The following is a 22,855-nucleotide window of genomic DNA, read 5'->3' on the forward strand; positions in this document are numbered from 1 at the left end:
AAACTAAGGGAGGAGGAAGTTCGGGCGAGATATAAGCGACTATTGGCAGAAAGGTGGACTAGTGCAAAGATGAGTAGTGGGGGGGTTGAAGAGGGTTGGAATAGTTTTAAAAATGCAGTATTAGAATGTGGGGCAGAAGTTTGTGGTTATAGGAGGGTGGGGACAGGAGGAAAGAGGAGTGATTGGTGGAATGATGAAGTAAAGGGTGTGATAAAAGAGAAAAAGGTAGCTTACGAGAGGTTTTTACAAAGCAGAAGTGTTATAAGAAGAGCAGAGTATGTGGAGAGTAAAAGAAAGGTGAAGAGAGTGGTGAGAGAATGCAAAAGGAGAGCAGATGAAAGAGTGGGAGAGGCACTGTTAAGAAATTTTAATGAAAATAAGAAAAAATTTTGGAGTGAGTTAAACAAGTTAAGAAAGCCTAGGGAAAGTATGGATTTGTCAGTTAAAAACAGAGTAGGGGAGTTAGTAGATGGGGAGAGGGAGGTATTAGGTAGATGGCGAGAATATTTTGAGGAACTTTTAAATGTTGAGGAAGAAAGGGAGGCGGTAATTTCATGCACTGGCCAGGGAGGTATACCATCTTTTAGGAGTGAAGAAGAGCAGAATGTAAGTGTGGTGGAGGTACGTGAGGCATTACGTAGAATGAAAGGGGGTAAAGCAGCTGGAACTGATGGGATCATGACAGTAATGTTAAAAGCAGGGGGGGATATAGTGTTGGAGTGGTTGGTACTTTTGTTTAATGTATGAAAGAGGGGAAGGTACCTAGGGATTGGCGGAGAGCATGTATAGTCCCTTTATATAAAGGGAAAGGGGACAAAAGAGATTGTAAAAATTATAGAGGAATAAGTTTACTGAGTATACCAGGAAAAGTATACGGTAGAGTTATAATTGAAAGAATTAGAGGTAAGACAGAATGTAGAATTGCGGATGAGCAAGGAGGCTTCAGAGTGGGTAGGGGATGTGTAGATCAAGTGTTTACATTGAAGCATATATGTGAACAGTATTTAGATAAAGGTAGGGAAGTTTTTATTGCATTTATGGATTTAGAAAAGGCATATGATAGAGTGGATAGAGGAGCAATGTGGCAGATGTTGCAAGTTTATGGAATAGGTGGTAAGTTATTAAATGCTGTAAAGAGCTTTTATGAGGATAGTGAGGCTCAGGTTAGGGTGTGTAGAAGAGAGGGAGAATACTTCCCGGTAAAAGTAGGTCTTAGACAGGGATGTGTAATGTCACCATGGTTGTTTAATATATTTATAGATGGGGTTGTAAAGGAAGTAAATGCTAGGGTGTTCGGGAGAGGGGTGGGATTAAATTATGGGGAATCAAATTCAAAATGGGAATTGACACAGTTACTTTTTGCTGATGATACTGTGCTTATGGGAGATTCTAAAGAAAAATTGCAAAGGTTAGTGGATGAGTTTGAGAATGTGTGTAAAGGTAGAAAGTTGAAAGTGAACATAGAAAAGAGTAAGGTGATGAGGGTATCAAACGATTTAGATAAAGAAAAAATGGATATCAAATTGGGGAGGAGGAGTATGGAAGAAGTGAATGTTTTCAGATACTTGGGAGTTGACGTGTCAGCGGATGGATTTATGAAGGATGAGGTTAATCATAGAATTGATGAGGGAAAAAAGGTGAGTGGTGCGTTGAGGTATATGTGGAGTCAAAAAACGTTATCTATGGAGGCAAAGAAGGGAATGTATGAAAGTATAGTAGTACCAACACTCTTATATGGATGTGAAGCTTGGGTGGTAAATGCAGCAGCGAGGAGACGGTTGGAGGCAGTGGAGATGTCCTGTCTAAGGGCAATGTGTGGTGTAAATATTATGCAGAAAATTCGGAGTGTGGAAATTAGGAGAAGGTGTGGAGTTAATAAAAGCATTAGTCAGAGGGCAGAAGAGGGGTTGTTGAGGTGGTTTGGTCATTTAGAGAGAATGGATCAAAGTAGAATGACATGGAAAGCATATAAATCTATAGGGGAAGGAAAGAGGGGTAGGGGTCGTCCTCGAAAGGGTTGGAAAGAGGGGGTAAAGGAGGTTTTGTGGGCGAGGGGCTTGGACTTCTAGCAAGCGTGCATGAGCGTGTTAGATAGGAGTGAATGGAGACGAATGATACTTGGGACCTGACGATCTGTTGGAGTGTGAGCAGGGTAATATTTAGTGAAGGGATTCAGGGAAACTGGTTATTTTCATATAGTCAGACTTGAGTCCTGGAATTGGGAAGTACAATGCCTGCACTTTAAAGGAGGGGTTTGGGATATTGGCAGTTTGGAGGGATATGTTGTGTATCTTTATACGTATATGCTTCTAAACTGTTGTATTCTGAGCACCTCTGCAAAAGCAGTGATAATGTGTGAGTGTGGTGAAAGTGTTGAATGATGATGAAAGTATTTTCTTTTTGGGGATTTTCTTTCTTTTTTGGGTCACCCTGCCTCGGTGGGAGACGACCGACTTGTTGGGAAAAAAAAAAAAAAAAAAAAAAGTATCACTCTGAAACTCCCAGAGCGTTCAGGCAAAAGAATGTCCTCAAGGAGAATTTGTGTGTGCTGTGGAGGGCAAACAGTAAGGCATGGGTCACTATGACTGGTTACACCATGCATTTGCCCCCAATGTGAAAGATTACCTAACTGAAAAGAAATTAGAACTTAAGTGCCTCCTGGTGTTAGACAATGCCCCTGGTCATCCTACAGACGTGGCAGAGCGACTTTATGGGGACATGAAATTCATTAACATCAAGTTTTTGCCTCCTAATTCCACTCCTCTCCTGCAGCCCATGGACCAGCAGGTTATTGCAAACTTCAAAAAACTGTACACAAAAGCTCTGTTTGAAAGGTGCTTTGTAGTGACCTCAGAAACTCAACTGACTCTAAGAGAGTTTTGGAGAGATCACTTTAATATCCTCAATTGTGTAAACCTTATAGGTAAGGCTTGGGAGGGAGTGACTAAGAAGACCTTGAACTCTGCTTGGAAGAAACTGTGGCCAGAATGTGTAGACAAAAGGGATTTTGAAGGGTTTGAGGCTAACCCTGAGAGGATTATGCCAGTTGAGGAATCCATTGTGGCATTGGGAAAGTCCTTGGGGTTGGAGGTTAGTGGGGAGGATGTGGAAGAGTTGGTGGAGGAGGACAATGAAGAACTAACCACTGATGAGCTGATAGATCAACTTCAACAGCAAGAGGCCAGACCTGAGGAAACTGGTTCAGAGGAGGGGAGAGAGAAATTGAAGAAGTTGCCTACTACAAAGATTAAGGAAATGTGTGCAAAGTGGCTTGAAGTGCAAACCTTTTTTGTTGAAAATCACCCTCACACAGCTATTGCAAGCCGTGTTGGCAACCTGTACACTGACAATGTTGTGAAACACTTTAGGGAAGTCATAAAGGAACGAGAGGTACAGGCCACTATGGACAGATATGTTGTGCGAAAGAAGTCCAGTGACTCTGAAGCTGGTCCTAGTGGCATTAAAAGAAGAAGGGAAGTAACCCCAGAAAAGGACTCGACACCTCAAGTCTTAATGGAAGGGGATTCCCCTTCTAAACACTAACACTCTCTCTCCCCTCCTCCCATCCCATCAATCATCACCAGATCTTCAATAAAAGTAAGTGTCATGTGAGTGTGCATGCCTTTTTCAGTTTGTGTGTATTAAAATTAGCATTTCATGTGGTAAAATTTTTTTTTTCATACTTTTGGGTGTCTTGCACGGATTAATTTGATTTCCATTATTTCTTATGGGGAAAATTCATTCGCATACCGATTATTTCGCATAACAATGACCCCTCTTGCACGGATTAAAATCGGTATGCGGGGGTCCACTGTATATATATATATATATATATATATATATATATATATATATATATATATATATATATATATATATATATATATATCTATATATATATATATCTATATATATATATATCTATATATATATATATATCTATATATATATATCTATATATATATATATATATATATATATATCTATATATATATATATCTATATATATATATCTATATATATATATATCTATATATATATATATCTATATATATATCTATATATATATATATCTATATATATATCTATATATATATATATCTATATATATATCTATATATATATATATCTATATATATATCTATATATATATATATATATATCTATATATATATATATGTATATATATATATATATATATATATATATATATATATATATATATATATTATATATATATATATATATATATTGTGTATATATACAGTGGACCCTCGACCAGCAATATTAATCTGTTCCTGAGAGCTCATCGTTAGTCAGAATTATCGTTAGTCAAGTTAATTTTCCCCATAAGAAATAATGGAAATCAAATTAATCCGTGCAAGACACCCAAAAGTATTGAAAAAAAAAATTTTTTACCACATGAAATATTAATTTTAATACACACAAACTGAAGATTACATGCACAGTTACATGACACTTACCTTTATTGAAGATCTGGTGATGATTGATGGGATGGGAGGAGGGGAGAGGTGTTAGTGTTTAGAAGGGGAATCCCCTTCCATTAGCACTTGAGGCAACAAGTCTTTTTCTGGGGTTACTTCCCTTGTTCTTTTAATGCCACTAGGACCAGCTTCAGAGTCACTGGACTTCTGTCGCTCAACATATCTGTCCATAGAGGCCTGTACCTCTCGTTCCTTTATGACTTTCCTAAAGTGGTTCACAACAGTGTCAGTGTAATAGTCACCAGCACAGCTTGCAGTAGCTGTGTCAGGGTGATTTTCATCAAAAAAGGTTTGAACTTCAAGCCACTTTGCACACATTTCCTTTATCTTAGAAGTAGGCAACTTCTTCAATTTCTCTCTCCCCTCCTCCGAAGCAGTTTCCTCAGGTGTGCCCTCTTGCTGTTGAAGATGATCTAGTAGCTCATCAGTGGTTAGTTCTTCACTGTTCTCCACCACCAACTCTTCCACATCCTCCCCACTAACCTCCAACCCCAAGGACTTCCCCAATGCCACAATGGATTCCTCAACTGGCATAGGATTCTCAGGGTTAGCCTCAAACCCTTCAAAATCCCTTTTGTCTACACATTCTGGCCACAGTGTTTTCCAAGTAGAGTTCAATGTCCTCTTAGTCACTTCCTCCCAAGCCTTACCTATAATGTTTACACAATTGAGGATGGTAAAATGATCTTTCCAAAACTCTCTTAGAGTCAGTTGAGTTTCTGAGGTCACTACAAAGCACCTTTCAAACATAGCTTTTGTGTACAGTTTCTTGAAGTTGGAAATAACCTGCTGGTCCATGGGCTGCAGGAGAGGAGTGGTATTAGGAGGCAAAAACTTCACCTTAATGAAGCTCATGTCCCTATAAAGTCGCTCTGCCAAGTCTGAAGGATGACCAGAAGCATTGTCTAATACCAGGAGGCACTTAAGGTCTAATTTCTTTTCAATTAGGTAATTTTTCACATTGGGGGCAAATGCATGATGTAACCAGTCATAGAAAAAGTCCCTAGTGACCCATGCCTTACTGTTTGCCCTCCACAGCACACACAAATTAGCCTTGAGGACATTGTTTTTCCTGAACACTCTGGGAGTTTCAGAGTGATACACCAATAAAGGCTTCACTTTGCAATCACCACTAGCATTGGCACACATCAACAGAGTAAGCCTGTCTTTCATAGGCTTATGTCCTGGGAGTGCCTTTTCCTCCTGAGTAATGTACGTCCTGCTTGGCATTTTCTTCCAAAACAGGCCTGTTTCGTCACAATTAAACACTTGTTCAGGTTTCAGTCCTTCACTGTCTATGTACTCCTTGAAGTCCTGCACATATTTTTCAGCTGATTTGTGGTCCGAACTGGCAGCCTCACCATTCCTTATCACACTATGAATGCCACTATGCTTCTTAAATCTCTCAAACCAACCTTTGCTGGCCTTAAATTCACTCACATCACTAGTTGCTGGCATTTTTCTAATTAAATCGTCATGCAACTTCCTAGCCTTTTCACATATGATCGCTTGAGAGATGCTGTCTCCTGCTATCTGTTTCTCGTTTATCCACACCAATAAAAGTCTCTCAACATCTTCTGTCATTTGCGATCTCAGTTTCGAAAACATAGTTGCACCTTTGGCAAGAACAGCTTCCTTGATTGCCGTTTTCTTGCCCACATTAGTAGCGATGGTTGATTGGGGTTTATTATACAACCTGACCAGCTCAGAGATACACACTCCACCTTCATATTTATCAATGATCTCTTTCTTCATCTCCATAGTAATTCTCACCCTTTTTGCTGTAGGGTTGGCACTAGCAGCTTTCTTGGGGCCCATGGTTACTTATTTTGCAGGTGCAATCACTAAAAAGGCTGTGATAATATGAAATGTTCCAGTTGTATGTTTGGTGGCTGGCTGGCTTGTAAACACTGGCACCAAAGGGACAAGTGAGGCGCGCTCAGGCCAAAGTGGACGCGTATGGTACGGAATGAATAGCGCTGGTCGGGTTTTTAAGCGCTAGTCGAGGCAAAATTTTTGCGTTAAAATGTATCGCTAGTCAGATTTATCGTTAATCGATGCCATCGTTGGTCGAGGGTCCACTTATATATATATATATATATATATATATATATATATATATATATATATATATATATATATATATATATATACACACACACACACAGTGGACCCCCGGTTAACGATACTTTTTCACTCCATAAGTATGTTCAGGTGCCAGTACTGACCGAATTTATTCCCATAAGGAATATTGTGAAGTAGATTAGTCCATTTCAGACCCCCAAACATACACGTACAAACGCACTTACATAAATACAGTTACATAATTGGTCGCATTCGGAGGTAATCGTTATGCGGGGGTCCACTGTATATATATAATAATATATAATATATAATATATAATATATATGCAGTGGACCCCCGGTTTACGATATTATTTCATTCCAGAAGTATGTTCAGGTGCCAGTACTGACCGAATTTGTTCCCATAAGGAATATTGTGAATTAGATTAGTCCATTTCAGACCCCCAAACATACACATACAAATGCACTTACATAAATACACTTACATAATTCTGAGCACCTCTGCAAAAACAGTGATAATGTGCGAGTGTGGTGAAAGTGTTGAATGATGATGAAAGTATTTTCTTTTTGGGGATTTTCTTTTTTTTTGGGTCACCCTGCCTCGGTGGGAGACGGCCGACTTGTTGGAAAAAAAAAAAAAAATATATATATATATATATATATATATATATATATATATATATATATATATATATATATATATATATATATATATATATATATATATATATATATATATATATATATTTTAGGTTGGTAGACAACAAGTCGGCCGTCTCCCACCAAGGCAGGGTGACCCAAAAAAGAAAGAAAATCCCCAAAAAGAAAACACTTTCATCATTCAACACCTTCACCACACTCGCACATTATCACTGTTTTTGCAGAGGTGCTCAGAATACAACAGTCTAGAAGCATACACATATAAAGATACACAACATATCCCTCCAAACTGCCAATATCCCAAACCCCTCCTTTAAAGTGCAGGCATTGTACTTCCCATTTCCAGGACTCAAGTCCGACTATATGAAAATAACTGGTTTCCCTGAATCCCTTCACTAAATATTACCCTGCTCACACTCCAACAGATCGTCAGGTCCCAAGTACCATTCGTCTCCATTCACTCCTATCTAACACGCTCACGCACGCTTGCTGGAAGTCCAAGCCCCTTGCCCACAAAACCTCCTTTACCCCCTCTCTCCAACCCTTTCGAGGACGACCCCTACCCCGCCTTCCTTCCCCTATAGATTTACATATGCTTTCCATGTCATTCTACTTTGATCTATATATATATATATATATATATATATATATATATATATATATATATATATATATATATATATATATATATATATATATATATATATATATATATATATATATATATATATATATATATATATATATATATATATATATATATATATATATATATATATATATTATATATATATATATATATATATATATATATATATATATATATATATATATATATATATATATATATATATATATATATATATATATATAATGTGCATGCATGCATGCATGCATGCAAAACAGCCACTGTGAAAGAGTAGTGAAATTCCAAGCGCTTTCGTGACTACCCACATTGTCAAGGAACTATGAAAGTAATACATCAAAGGAAGGCAATTAAAGGGCTTAGACTACACCTCACAGTCAACCCCCACAACAAAGAAACACCTGACACGCGACAATACCGGACTCATAAGAAAAGAGAAATACTGCAGTAGGTCTGCTGGTCCAGCTAAACAGGTCCTCACGACATCCCACTAACAAAATATTCTGCCCAAGAAATAAGGTTTATTATTTGTCCAATGTATTATTAAACTCTAACCAAATTTTATTAATTATAAATGAGTCTAATTTATATAAACCTGAGGAAATATTCATATTATTTTCAAAACTGCTTTTTATGAAACAAGATTCATTTCAATTTTAATTGCCTTTCTTTGATGTATTACTTTCATAGTTCCTTGACAATGTGAGTAGTCAGGAAAGCGCTTGGAATTTCACTACTCTTTCACAGTGGTTGTTTTGCATATTTTAAAATCACATGTTTACTGTGATCTTATTGTATATATATACAGTGGTCCCTCAATTATCGTCCATAATCCGTTCCTGGAAGTGAGACTATTATCGAAATGGACGATTTACGAATCAATTTTCCCCATAAGAAATAATGTGAATTCAATTAATCCGTTCCTGACACCCAGAAGTATTAAAACAAAACATTTTTTTACGTGATATATAGATGTAGTACATAAACAATACAGTGGCACATGATGAATTAAACATTAACAGAATAACACTTACCTTTATTGGCGATTCTTCTTTGTGTATGGAAGAGTGGAGGAGACAGATTGGATGATTTACTGTTTAGAAGGGGAATCCCCTTCCATCAACACCTCGGGTACCAATTGCTTTTCTGGGGTTACTTCTCTTCTCTGTTTCTTAATGCCACTAGGACCACCTTGAGAGTCATTGGAGTCCTGTCTCACAAAAAAACTGCCCAGAGAGCTCTGTTTCTGGCGTCTCTTTAAAACTTCCCTAAAATGGGCGAAGACTCTGTCACTGTACAAGTTGCCGATATGGCTTGCAACATCCTTCTCAGGGTGATGTTTCTCCATAAATCTTTCCATCCTACCCCACATTTCAAAAATCTCCTTAATTTCTGAAGAAGGCACCTTCCTCCATCTCTCTTCTCCTCTGCAGCAAGATTCTGAGCTGCAATCTGTTGCTCTTCCTACTAAAGCTCTTGCAGCTCCTCAGTGGTTAGCTCTTCGTTGTGGTCCTCCACCAACTCTTCCACATCCTCCAAACTCAAATCCAACCCCATGGAACTCCCCAGTGCGACAATAGAGTTTACAACTGACATAGGCTCATCAGGGGCTGCCTCAAACCATTCAAAATCCCTCTTGTGGACACAATCTGGCCACAATTTTCTCCAAGCAGAGTTCAAAGTCCTAGTAGTCACTCCCTCCCAAGCCTTACCTTATAAGGCATACACAATGGAGAATACTGAAGTGTTCTTTCCAAAAATCTCGTAGGGTCAAGTGAGTGTCTGAGGTCACATTCAAGCACCTTTCAAACATTGCTTTGGTGTAGAGTTTTTTAAAGTTTGAAATGACTTGCTGGTCCATGGGCTGGAGGAGAGGAGTGGTATTCGGGGGCAAGAACTTTACTGTGATGAACCCAAACTCCTTCAGAATTAGGTCATCCAAGTTTGGAGGATGAGCAGGTGCATTGTCCATTACTAGGAGGCAATTGAGATCCAATTTCTTTTCCAAGAGGTAATTCTTCACACTAGGGCCAAACACTTCATTGAACCACTCGACGAAAATGTCCCTTGTGACCCATGCCTTACTATTAGATCTCCAAAACACACACAATTTACTCTTCATGACATTGTTTTTCTTGAACACTCTGGGATTTTCAGAATGGTACACTAGTAACGGCTTCACTTTGAAATCCCCACTAGCCTTAGCACAGAACATTAGCGGTAGCCTGTCTTTCACAGGCTTGTGTCCTGGCAGCGCCTTTTCTTCCTGAGTAATGTAGGTCCTCTTTGGCATTTTCTTCCAAAAGAGGCCTGTTTCATCACAAATGAACACTTGTTCAGGTTTCAGTCCTTCACTGTTTATGTACTCCTTGAATTCATGCACATATTTTTCAGCCGCCTTGTGGTCCGAACTGGCAGCCTCACCATGCCTTACCACACTGTGTATGCCAGTACGCTTCTTAAATCTCTCAAACCAGCCTTTGCTGGCCTTAAATTCACTCATATCACCACTAGTTGCAGGCAATTTGTAATAAAGTTGGTAGAATTACCGACAATATGTAAAGTAAAAGGACACAAGTGCAACTAATGTGACATTTATTGTGGCAACGTTTCGCTCTCCAGGAGCTTTATCAAGCCATTACAAACAATACATGGACACAGAGGGTATATAAAGGCTCAGAGTGAGGTGAATACTAGTGAGGTACCATTTCGATGTTCACTAGTGGTAGTAGTAGTAGTAGTAGTAGTGGTAGTGACAAAAGTAATACAATATGGTAGAGCAATTAATTCGTACATGAGTAAAAGGATATAAAAGCTATTACTTGGGTAACATAAAAATAGGTTGGACAAATATAAACTGGAATGAGGCAGCTAGTTTCAGTGTTCACTCTCTGTGCTTGGTGTAGTATAACAGGAGAGACTATGTGATGGCAGGGTTTACTGTTTTCAGGAGGATTCTTGCTAAGACTTCGGAGATGGTGAAGCTGCCGTTGTTTTGTTTAATTGTATTCGAAACAGCGATCAGTGCTGATTCGAGGCACTTGCATCTGCGGAAATTAGTTTCTTTGATCACTAATTGGGCGTCTCTGAATTTCATGAGATGATTGGTGGAATTTCGGTGTTGTACACAGGCGTTGTTCAGGTTATCGTTCCTACATGCGTAAATGTGTTCATTGAGGCGGGTGTCGAGGTTTCTGGCTGTTTCACCTACGTAAATCTTGTCACAGCCTCCACAGGGTATAGTGTAAACTCCTGCATTGACTGGTTCGTGGTGCTTGGATTTTGTCCTGGTTATATCCTTTATTGAAGTGCTAGAAGCGATGGCGACTCTGGTGTTAGCTTGTGAAAGTGCTTTTGAGACGTTCAATGATGTTTTTCTTAAATTCAATCGTATTTCTCACCTTCTTTACCAAAGGCTTGGCACTAGGAGCTTTCTTTGGAGCCATGGTAGCTTATTTAGCACTTAAATAACTTGTAAGCACTACAATAAATGGAATATTATGAAATATTTCGGTGGAGCACGTGAGGGGACCGTCGCTCACTCGTAAACAATGGCATACTGGCTGGGAAGGAAAGGCCCAGGCAGCTCAGAGCGTGAGTACGCATCCGGGACGAAGGACTATTAGTGAGTTACCGGACCATTTGCGAGCCAATATTTAGACGAAAAAACAGGACTACAGTGGACCCCCGGTTAACGATGTTTTTTCATTCCAGAAGTATGTTCAGGTGCCAGTACTGACCGAATTTGTTCCCATAAGGAATATTGTGAAGTAGGTTAGTCCATTTCAGACCCCCAAACATACACGTACAAATGCACTTACATAAATACACTTACATAATTGGTCGCATTGGGAGGTGATCGTTAAGCGGGGGTCCACTGTATATGTATACACACACACACACACACACACACACACACACACACACACACACACACACACACACACACACACACACACACACACACACACACACACACACACACACACACACACACACACACACACACACACACACACACACACACACACACACTCACTCACTGTATTGAACACAATAACTGCACTAAAGTTATTATAATATTGTTTACCAGTATTGTTTACATTTGAAATTGACTTTGTAAATGGTCCAAGTCGGACTGAAACATTGTTGTAAGCTCCTCTCTTCTATGTCCGGGTTATTTGTGTATCGTTCCAGTCACGGCATTGCCTTTTTTTGTTACAGCGGTACCTTACATTCCTTACACGTAAACCGAGTGTCTTTGCGTCTTTGTTCCTGCCATTTTGTTTGTCCACAGACAATACATCTCTTCTGAGCCCATTTCTTCTTAGTTGCAGGAAGCTGTATTAGGAAGTGATCACCTTCCCTCCTCAAATGCTTGGGTATTTCCCGAAGAGTTCGAGGACGGTTTTGTATAGCAGGTGTTGTTACCTAGTACTTCATTATTAGTTGTCTGACAACAGACGAACAAAATTCACCATATGGTAGTCTGTCGCCGGTCTTTATTTGGTACATATATGCATTGAGCATTGAAATGTCCATGGGATGGAAGAAAAGTTTCATGTACCACTTGTAACTCTTACGAACACAATCGACAAAGCCAATCTGCATGTTACATTTGTCAACCAAACACATGTTTTGTGTATAATTAATCACTGTTACTGGTTTTAGAATATGTTCATTAGTCACTCTGTCAACTTTGCCACTGTCTTTCATTTCATTTGGGTGAATGGTTGTCAGCAATGTGACAGCTCATTTGTCATGCCACCATAATATCATGATGTCATTGGCAGTAAACACCTGCACCTTACCACTATGAGTGCCTGCATTGAACCTGGGCATATGCTTACGATTAGAATGCACTGTGCCACACACATCTGTCATATTCACTCGCAAGAAATCACTGAGTAAATGGCTTGTGTACCAGTTATCAGTATATAATGTATGCCCCTTACCAAGATAAGGTGCCATCATGTTTCTCACTATGTCACCTGAGATACCCAATAACATCCTGGTATCTTTCAATGTTTTACTTCCCGTGTATACAATTATATCCAATACCAGGCCACTCTCACAGTCACAGGGTACAAACAGTTTTATTCCAAAGCGTTTCCTCTTGCTTGGTATATACCGCTTGAACAACAGTGTACCTTTGAACAAAATCAAAGACTCATCAATTACAAGATTCTTGGATGGATAAAAGTAGTATGTACATGTTGAACTTTTGTTTCAGATGCATAAAAACATTTCTAATCTTGTATAATCTGTCATTTCTGTCAGGCCTGGTTTTGTCAGAGAAGTGCAACATACGTAACAGTAAGATAAACCTGTTCACTGGGATGATTTCACTGAAGGCTGGGGTACAAATTAGCTGATCTGTGGACCAGTATGATTTTATATTATGCTTATAGACATGAGGCATAAGCATTATTGTTGCAAAAAGCAAATACATTTCAGCCACAGTTGTCTCTTTCCACCGGTGTAGTCTTGACTGTGGTGATATGATTGTATTTGCCATGGTGTACTCAAAATGCTTGTTACTTTCCCCTGACAGTAATTTCCATCAAGGGCTGGTCAAAGAATTCCAGTTCATTTGCAATGTTTCCAAGGGAACAAGCTGGTAGGATTCCACTTTGAGAGTTGTCAGACTGATGGGGATTGGGAACAAAATTGGGATTTTGCTGCCAATCCCAGATTCGGTTTCCTGGTGGATACTGGACATCATAAGCTGTTTGTGGTTATAGTTGTGGTGTGGTGGTGGATGATGCTCCACTTTGTCCTGGATCTGATGAGTCGGCGGCGTGGGTCCCAGTCTGGGCTAGTGAGCCATGCATGGCTGTGGCACTACCACCACCAATACCACCACCTACTGATGCCTGTGGTCTATCCATGCCAAGTGTAGCCACATCATCCTCACTTTCACTGTCTATTCCTGGTGTAGGGCCACAGGATGTATTCCTGGATGTACTCCGTCCCCTTGGCACTGCATAGGGAACACTACCCGAGCGTATGCAGTGGCATATATACTGACGCTTCACTGGTGAATATGATTCATTGCTATCACTACTCGAATGATCATCAAGAGCAATAAAATCAGAGTCCACATCACTATCATCACCATTACTCAAGTCTGAGGCCTGGCCACACGAAAATGTTAGTTTTCTCTTGCGAAGAGGTACAACTGAACGTGACTGAGACGTGCCCAGGGCAGAAGTAGAAGGTTGAGGATCGTCAAGATTTTCTGCACTATTTTCGATATCCTGGTCATTGCTTTCGGTCACTAATCAGTCAAAACCATAGAATTCCTCTTCTTTTCCAGTTCCAACAGAGTCAGAGCTATCGGTTAGGAAGAGGAGAGTCCCAGTTCGCTTCGGAGTGAGAGCTGCCTTGCCGCGAGGCATGATGAACAAAGCTTGCTGAGGCGGCATTCCCAAAATGCCATGCGGGTGCCTAGAATTTTTGTTTACGGCGCGCACACACCACGCAGACCCATTCTCTTAGATGTAGCCCTACCAGCCTTCTTGTGCTAAATTTGAGGCCGCTAGAATTTTGGCATAGTTCTACGGTTTGGGCCCACAACTCAAAGCTGTAGAACTATGGCATGGACCCTGAAAGGGTTAAATTCTCTGATATTTCACCTAGATTTAAGCTCTTTCTCCAAAGACTACTGAGAGTGTGCTAGTGGTTCTTTGCAATTTTTTTTTATAAATAAGGAATTCCATGAATCTGGTCCAATTTAGTCAAATAGTGTGACTTATTTCCATGTTTTAAAGAGTATTACACCTTAAAACAACTACAATATTATAAATAATTCTTGTACATAGTGTTAAAAGACCTAAGCAGTAAAAAAAAGGAACAAAAAATATGCTCCAATTTATACTGTACAGTAGTACCCTGTTTCTGCAGGGGATATGTTCCAAGACCTACCATGGATTCCCAAAACTGCAGATGTTTGCGAACCCTATAATTGTCCTTTTTCATTTACATACATTCCTGTGATAAAGTTTAAATGATAAATTATGCACAATAAGTGGAAATGCAAAATTAAGGGTTATTTTCAGGCCACTGTAAACCGTGGTTAACTGAAAAAGTGGAAACCGAATCCACGGTTATGGGGGTTCTACTGTACAACCTCTCCTCACTTAGCAACGTACTCATTTACCAAAGACTTGTACTTAGGACGGGCTTTCTGACCAGTGTGCATACCTGAATATTGTATATTAGAGCTGATTTCCTCTATTCTGTTTATTACAATATACAGTACACTACTGCATAAACATTTAAAAATACAGGAGGCCCTCCACATTCGCGAATGCTCAGCCGCCCGGATTTTGCGTGTTTTTGTGTGTTTTATGTTTTCATGTGTTTTATGATTGTTCATGGTTCAATAGGTTAAGGAAGCAGTATTGTTGGGCTAAGTAAATGCTATACACAAATAACTCGCACATAAAAGAGAGGAACTTACGACAATGTTTTGGTCCGACTTGAACCATTTGCAAAGTCACTGACGAAAAGGAGAGGAGGGAGGGAGTATATATAGGCCAGGAGGTGGTAGTATTAGTAGTAGTGGAGGTAGAAGGTAGTAGTAGTGGAGGTAGTAATGATAGTGGTGGTGCCAGTCAAATACATACAGTGGTACCTCGGGATACAAACAGCTCAAAACGCAAACATTCATGTAAGTGTATTTATGTAAGTGCTTTTGTAAGTGTATTTTTGGGAGTCTGAAACGGATTAATCTAATTTATATTATTCCTTATGGGAACAAATTCGTTCGGTATCAGCACATAAACAGTCTTCTGGAATGAAATAAGTTCGTTTCCTGAGGTACCACTGTACTAAAAGAGGAGCACTGCAAGGGAGCTAGGGGCCCACAGAGGGTAGGAGCAAGAACACAGAGGGGGGGGGGAAATAATGAAGGAACAAATACCTAAGGCAGAAGAAAGACAACCCAAAGGAGAAAGAGGAAAGAGAAAAGGGGAAGAGGGAGAAGAAGATAAAGGAATCAGGTTAAGTCACGGGTGTTCTGAAGTTTGGAGCATTTTACAATGTAGTGGGAAAGGAAGGCATCTACAGAGATGAAGCCAGGACTAAGATTCATACAAGGAAAGTTGTGTATAAGGGAGGATTCAACCAGATGGTGATTGAAATAGTTGGAAGTAGGGTAGACAGTTTTAGCAGAAGACCAGTCAGTAGGATGACTGTGATCTCTGACGTGACAGAAAAGAGCATTGTTGGTGTCGGCAAGCCTAACACTACTTTTGTGCTCCCTAAGCCTGTCAGAAAGAGATCGCCCAGTTTCTCCAAAGTACTGAAGAGGACAGGGGGAACAAGAAATAGAGTAGACACAGGAGCAACTATAGAGGGAGGAGAGGTATGAACTAGACACACACAAACAACCCGCACATAGAAGAGAGGAGCTTACGACGACGTTTCAGTCTGACTTGGACCATTTACAAAGTCACACTAACCAGAAGTGGAGCAGGACGGCTATATATAGGCAGGAAGAGGTAGTGGTGGTGGTGGTAGTAGTAGTGGTAGTGGGGAATTAAGGAGGAGGAGCCAGTCAAATACAAAGAAAGGGGAGCACTGCAAGGAAGCTAGGTGCCCACAGAGGGAGAGCAAGTGCACAGAGGTGGGGGAAAGGGAAGTGATGAAAAAATGAAGGAACAGAAACACGCGACAGAAAAAAGAAAGAGAAAAAAAAAGAGAAAAAAGGGAAAGAGGAAAGGGGAAAAGATAGAAGAAGAAAAAGGAGGAATCAGGTTAAGTCACGGGTGTTCTGAAGTTTGGAGCATTTTACAATGTAGTGGGAGAGGAAGGCATCTACAGAGACGAAGCCAGGGCTAAGATTCATACAAGGAAAGTTGTGTATTAGAGAGGATTCAACTAGACGGCGACTGTTAGAGTTGGAAGTAGGGAAGACGGTTTTAGCAGAAGACCAGTCAATAGGATGGCTGTGATCTTTGACGTGACAGAACAGAGCATTGTTAGTGTCGGCAAGCCTAACATTATTTTTGTGCTCCCTAAGTCTGTCAGAAAGAGATCGGCCAGTTTCTCCAAAGTATTGAAGAGGACAGGAGGAGCAAGAAATAGAGTAGACACCAGGAACATCTGTGGAGGGAGGAAAGGTATGAACGAGATTAGTGCGAAGAGTGTTAGTCTGGCGGAAAGTAAGCTTGATGTCTAAGGGACGGAGAGAGTTGTTGAGATTAGAAAGACCGGAAATGTAGGGAAGGCAGAGGACAGAAGAGTTCCCAGGAGTAGAGAGTTTCGGAGAGAAGAAATTATGTTTAGCACGTGAGAAGGCAGAATCTATGAAATGGGAAGGGTAGCCAAGACGGGAAAATGAATTATGAAGAGTGGAAATTTCTGCTGAAAGGAACTGAGGATCACAGATGAGGAGGGCATGGAGAAAGAGGGAGATAAGAACACTTTTCTTGACAGGGGAAGAATGATAGGAAAAGTAGTGAATGTACATGCCACTGTGCATAGGTTTACAGTAAATGGAAAAGGAAAAACCTGTATCTGAGCGGTGGACATGGACATCAAGGAAAGGAAGCAAGGAATTAGATTCCCATTCAGCTTTAAACTTAATGGAAGGGGCAAGATTATTAAGAGCTTCAAGAAAAGGTTGGAAGAGACTGGAGTCATGAGGCCACAGAGCAAAGATGTCATCCACATAGCGGAGCCAGAGTGAAGGTTGCACATTGATGGTAGGAAGAAGAACAGTCTCGAAGTATTCCATGTAAAGATTAGCAAGGACAGGAGAGAGAGGAGAGCCCATAGCGACACCGAAGGTTTGAGAATAATATTTCCCTTGGAAGGAAAAGGAATTAGAGTCCACACAGAGGCGGATAAGATCAAGAAAGACTTCAATAGGTATAGGGAGATGTAGAAACCCTTCAAGGGCCTTATCTCTAAGGAAATCAAGGACATCATCAAGAGGGACATTGGTGAAGAGGGACTCAACGTCAAGACTAAGCATCTTACAGGTTGGGAGAGAGCGAACCTGTTCAATGAAGTCTTGGGAGTGACGGAGGTGGGCAGGAGAAAAAGTACCAAGAAAGGGAGTGAGGGTTTTGGCCAACCAAGAAGCAAGAGAATAAGAGACAGAACCTCTAGAGGATATGATAAGACGAAGGGGAATATCAGGTTTATGAGTTTTGGGAAGGCCATAGAAATAGGGAAGAGAGGGACAGATGACACGAAACCGTTGAACAAGGTCAAAGTCAGGAGGACAGAGGTCGGAGAGAGTCCTTAGTTTCTTGTTGAAAGTTCTCTTGATGCGATGTATGTGCGGGTTATTTGTGTATCGTTCCAGTCACGGTATTGTGCCTTTTTTGTTATTTATGTATGAACTAGATTAGTGTGAAGAATGTTAGTTCTGGCAGAAAGTAAGTTTGATGGTATAGGTATTGGTGGGTATTGCCTAATGTTGATGGTAGCAGTGTTGGCCTAAAATTGAGTGTCAGCATTGGCAAAAATTTTGGCATTGTCCCATCACTAGCTATATTAGGCTTTGAACTTTCTTTCAATTTCCTCACAATAAAACTGTTGCACAACCATGTTAATTTGTGCAAAAATTATTGATAAACTTACACCTAGGAATAAAATAAATAATCACCAAACTGAATATCAATGTTAGATATTAAAAAGAGATTGGACAAATATATGAGTGGGAGGGGATGAGTATGATTGGTGTTGTGGGTACATAATAACATTAGAAAGGATGAACACTGCAGTAGGCCTGTTGGCCCATACTAGGCAGGTCCTTCACAGATCCAACTCACCAACAGAATAAACATACCTAGGCAATAACCATTGACAATTCTATTTACTTATCTTGACTGTGTGCTAATGGAGTTACAGGAAGCTGACATTGAAGAAATGCTGAACACTGACAGTGATGTACCTGTTGTGCATTCCTTGAGTGATGGTGAAATTAGATTAATTGTGATATATAAATAAGCTGTAGAGTTGATACAGTGGACCCCCGCCTTACGAACGCATCACGTTACGTTAAATCTGCCATACGAAGCATTTGAATGCAAAAATTTTTGCCTCGCCTCACGATAAAAAACTCGCCTTACATGATTCGTCTGGGACGCGTCCCACGTGTGGCCTTAGCACCAGTGTTTACAAGCCAGCCAGTGCGGTCACATCTATGCATACATTCAGTACATTTCACATCATCCCAGTGTTTTTAGTGCTTGTAACTGTAAAATAAGTCACCATGGACCCCAATAAAGTTTCTAGTTCCATCCCTGTGGTAAAAAGGGCAAGAATTAGTATGGAATTGAAAAAAGAGATTAAGGAAATGTGTGCAAAGTTAGTTGAACTGCAAACCTTTACAGATGAAAATCACCCTGCCACATCTACTGCAAGCCATGTTGGCAACCTGTACAATGACAATGTTATGGCCCATTTTAGGAAAGTCTTAAAGGAACGGGAGGTACAGAGCTCTATGGACAGATTTGTTGTGCGACAGAGGTCCAGTGACTCTCAAGCTGGTCCTAGTGGCATTAAAAGAAGAAGGGAAGTAACCCCAGAAAAGGACTTGCTACCTCAAGTCCTAATGGAAGGGAATTCCCCTTCTAAACAATAAATTCCACACTCTCCCCTCCTCCCATCCCATCAATCATCACCAGATCATCAATAAAGGTAAGTGTCATGTATTCTATTCTTAGTAGAGAAGTAATTGTGCATGTCTTCTTCAGTTTGTGTGTATTAAAATTAATATTTCATTATTTTTTTTTTTATTATCACACTGGCCGATTCCCACCAAGGCAGGGTGGCCCGAAAAAGAAAAACTTTCACCATCATTCACTCCATCACTGTCTTGCCAGAAGGGTGCTTTACACTACAGTTTTTAAACTGCAACATTAACACCCCTCCTTCATGTGGTAAAAAAAATTTTTTGTTCATACTTTGGGGTGTCAGGAACGGATTAATTTGATTTCCATTACGTATTTCTTATGGGGAAAATTAATTTGGCTAATGATAATTTCGGCTTATGATGAGCTCTCAGGAACGGATTAATATCGTAAGGCGGGAGTCCACTGTAGTAGCATCATATTGAAGTATTTTGTCTTGCCTCCTAAGAGCAGGAATTCCGCTGGAGTGGAGTAATGCCATGTCAATTAATTTTAATGAGGAAAATTGACTCAGTACATGAACAAATCGGGATACGAACAAGGTCACGGAACGGATTAAATTCGTAAGCCTAGGTTCCACTGTATATCTTTTTTACCCCAGAAAAAAATAGGGGAGCTGTGGAAATTTTCCTCAAACATCTGCCCTTTCCCTCCACAAATGAAAAAGAAATGAGGGCTTTGTAAAACATTCACTATTTAGTGCAGATTGTGAAAATTGCTGTGATTTAGTCACTAGTAATAGAAAAACTAAAATAAATAGCTAATTAACGCACTTTCAAGATTTTCCAGGTTTTGTATCCAAGCACATTGTTTGGGTACAAATTTCTATTTTTTTTCTTATGAATGAAGACATGAAATGAGTGTTTTCTGAGGTTACCCTTTAATATCCATTGATTTCTGTGTTCTCTGTTATATTATGGCCCAGAAAGCACAGCGCGTTTAGATATAGTACACTCATAGGGCTCCATTGCACAATGGGTCTCTGCACTTCACAATGTATGTTGGATTTTTTTCTAACATGACATTTAAATGTTGCTTACTGTTCTTGCTGATTATTTTTTCAAGACGTTAAGTGGATGGAATAACAAAATGTTAAAAATACCATAAATATACATAATTGTTAGGTCATCTTAACTAGCACTAATCTCCATCAGAACATCTGATCAACACTGGAGATGACTCTTTAGCTCCTTCCTGGTCATAGCAAGCTCCACCCACTTTGTAATAATGCCAATTAGTGATTTTGCATGAATTCTCGAAAAATAAAAAAAAAATGGTAAAAAATTACTGAAAATTAACCCTTTCAGGGTCCAAGGCCCAAATCTGGAGTCACGCACCAGTGTCCAAGAATTTAAAAAAAAAAAATTGTTATTTTTTCTTATGAAATCGTAGAGAATCTTTTTGTGAAGGTAATAAAACAAAAAGTACGAAATTTGGTGGAAAATTGACGAAATTATGCTCTCGCGAATTTTGATGTGTCAGCGATATTTACAAATCGGCGATTTTGCCGACTTTGACTCCCATTTTAGGCCAATTACATTATTCCAATCAACCAAATTCTTAGCTATTTCACTAGTATTACTTCTATTCTATCGATTGAGCACAAGAAATCGCCAAGTCAACTATTTCAACTACAAAATATAGTGATCGGAAATTGTTAATTTGGCCAATTTAACACAAAGTTCAAAATATTCCAATTTCAAAATAGGGTCCAGAATGAACAATGTAGGCATTCCTGGCACTAAACTAACATTTCATCTGTTCATTAGTTATGTTTTGAGGCTTTACAAATAAATTCCATTTTGATTTTTTATTCACATAATGAATTTTTATTCACACCAAAAAATAGAAGATTTACTGTTATGCAATACTGTAATAATTGTATAAATATCATCACCATATTTGTGAATGTATATTAGACCCACCAGCTGACGTGTATTAGACGTGTGAGGTCGTTTGTTTACTCTTGAATATCGGCAAAAATTTAACATTTCTGCTACTTTGAGCTCAGTTTCAAGCCATTTCCAGTGCTAAAACCAATCAAAATCATCTCTATTTCTGTAATATGTCTTCCATTCTATCAAATGAGACCAAGAAATCGCAAATACAACTATAAAAAACATACGAAAAAACACTGCAAAGTTGCTGTTTTAATCGAAAAATCATGATTTCATTTTTTTTCTCTCATTATACACAGTGTGCTGCAGGATCTGTTTTATGTGGTGCACACATACCACATAGATGTATTCTCTCATATCTAGGCCCAAATGTACCACTCACAGTTTATCAGAGTGAGCTGAGCTCATGGCGTAGATCTACGGTTTGGACCCTGAACGTAAAGCCGTAGATCTACGGGACGGACCCTGAAAGGGTTAAGTATGTATGGAGACATAAATGGACTCTCATGTCATCACATTAAATGTTGTAGTTATGATTATCTGCTTTAGAAATATTGTATAGAAATGAGGTTTGCGCCAAAATATTGCCTAATTTTAGAACTTTTTTTTTTTTTATAAGTTTAATTTTTTTTTTCAGTGTTATTCATATGCTCCACTGAAAACAACCTTACCAGCCCCCTTAAACTTTTGAAGAGTGGGGGAATGTGTTCTCTGGTACTGGGATGGGTAACAGTTTACACAGTGGCTTTTTGTTGGGCTATTGTTGGTTATAGGTGATTTGACATAGTAGGTCCCCAGGCACAAATACCATAGGAAGTAATGATAGATTAAGGAGTAGTACAGTGTAAGTAGTGTTGTTTAAGATACATAGTAGCATATCTTGGAGAGGGTGTCTGCTGTTTTGGAGACCTTTGTTATGTGCTGGATGTGGGTATTAAACTTCAGGTTTCAGACCTAGGATTTTTTTCTTGGTTTGTCTAACTATGGAAGACCTGTTGATCATTAAATTTAGTTGGACATTTGTAGCCCTGTTCCCAAACATCATGTAGAAGGTTTTGTCAACATTAAGAGTGAGTTATTGATAGTCATTCATGTAGATATTTTGGGGGGCCTCCCCTCTAACCATGTTGAGGGAACTCAGATTTGAGTGGGAGATGACAAGTTATGTCATCTGCAAGCAGAGCAGGTTCAAGGAGTCAAGTTATGTTGGGGAGATCACTGATGTATATGAGGAAGAGCAAAGGGCCAAGAACACTGCCCTGAGGCACCCATATGTTAATAGGATGAGTTGATGAGGTTACATCATTAATGGAGACATATTACTGATGTCTGTTGTTTTCTGAAGATCCATGAAGAAGCTCTGAGGATATTCATTATTTCCAAGAGCTGCGTAAAGCAACTCAAACAT

General features: G+C 39.5%; 1 protein-coding gene across 2 annotated transcripts in view; it reads left to right on the forward strand.

Moving 5' to 3' along the window:
* The window catches only part of bon (tripartite motif-containing protein bonus), a 183,977-nt gene that overhangs the window by 10,195 nt on the left and 150,927 nt on the right, over window positions 1-22,855 (forward strand). The gene's annotated exons all lie outside the window — the stretch shown is intronic.

Source organism: Cherax quadricarinatus, chromosome 16 (genome assembly GCF_038502225.1).
Source record: "Cherax quadricarinatus isolate ZL_2023a chromosome 16, ASM3850222v1, whole genome shotgun sequence".
NCBI classification, from domain to species: domain Eukaryota; kingdom Metazoa; phylum Arthropoda; class Malacostraca; order Decapoda; family Parastacidae; genus Cherax; species Cherax quadricarinatus.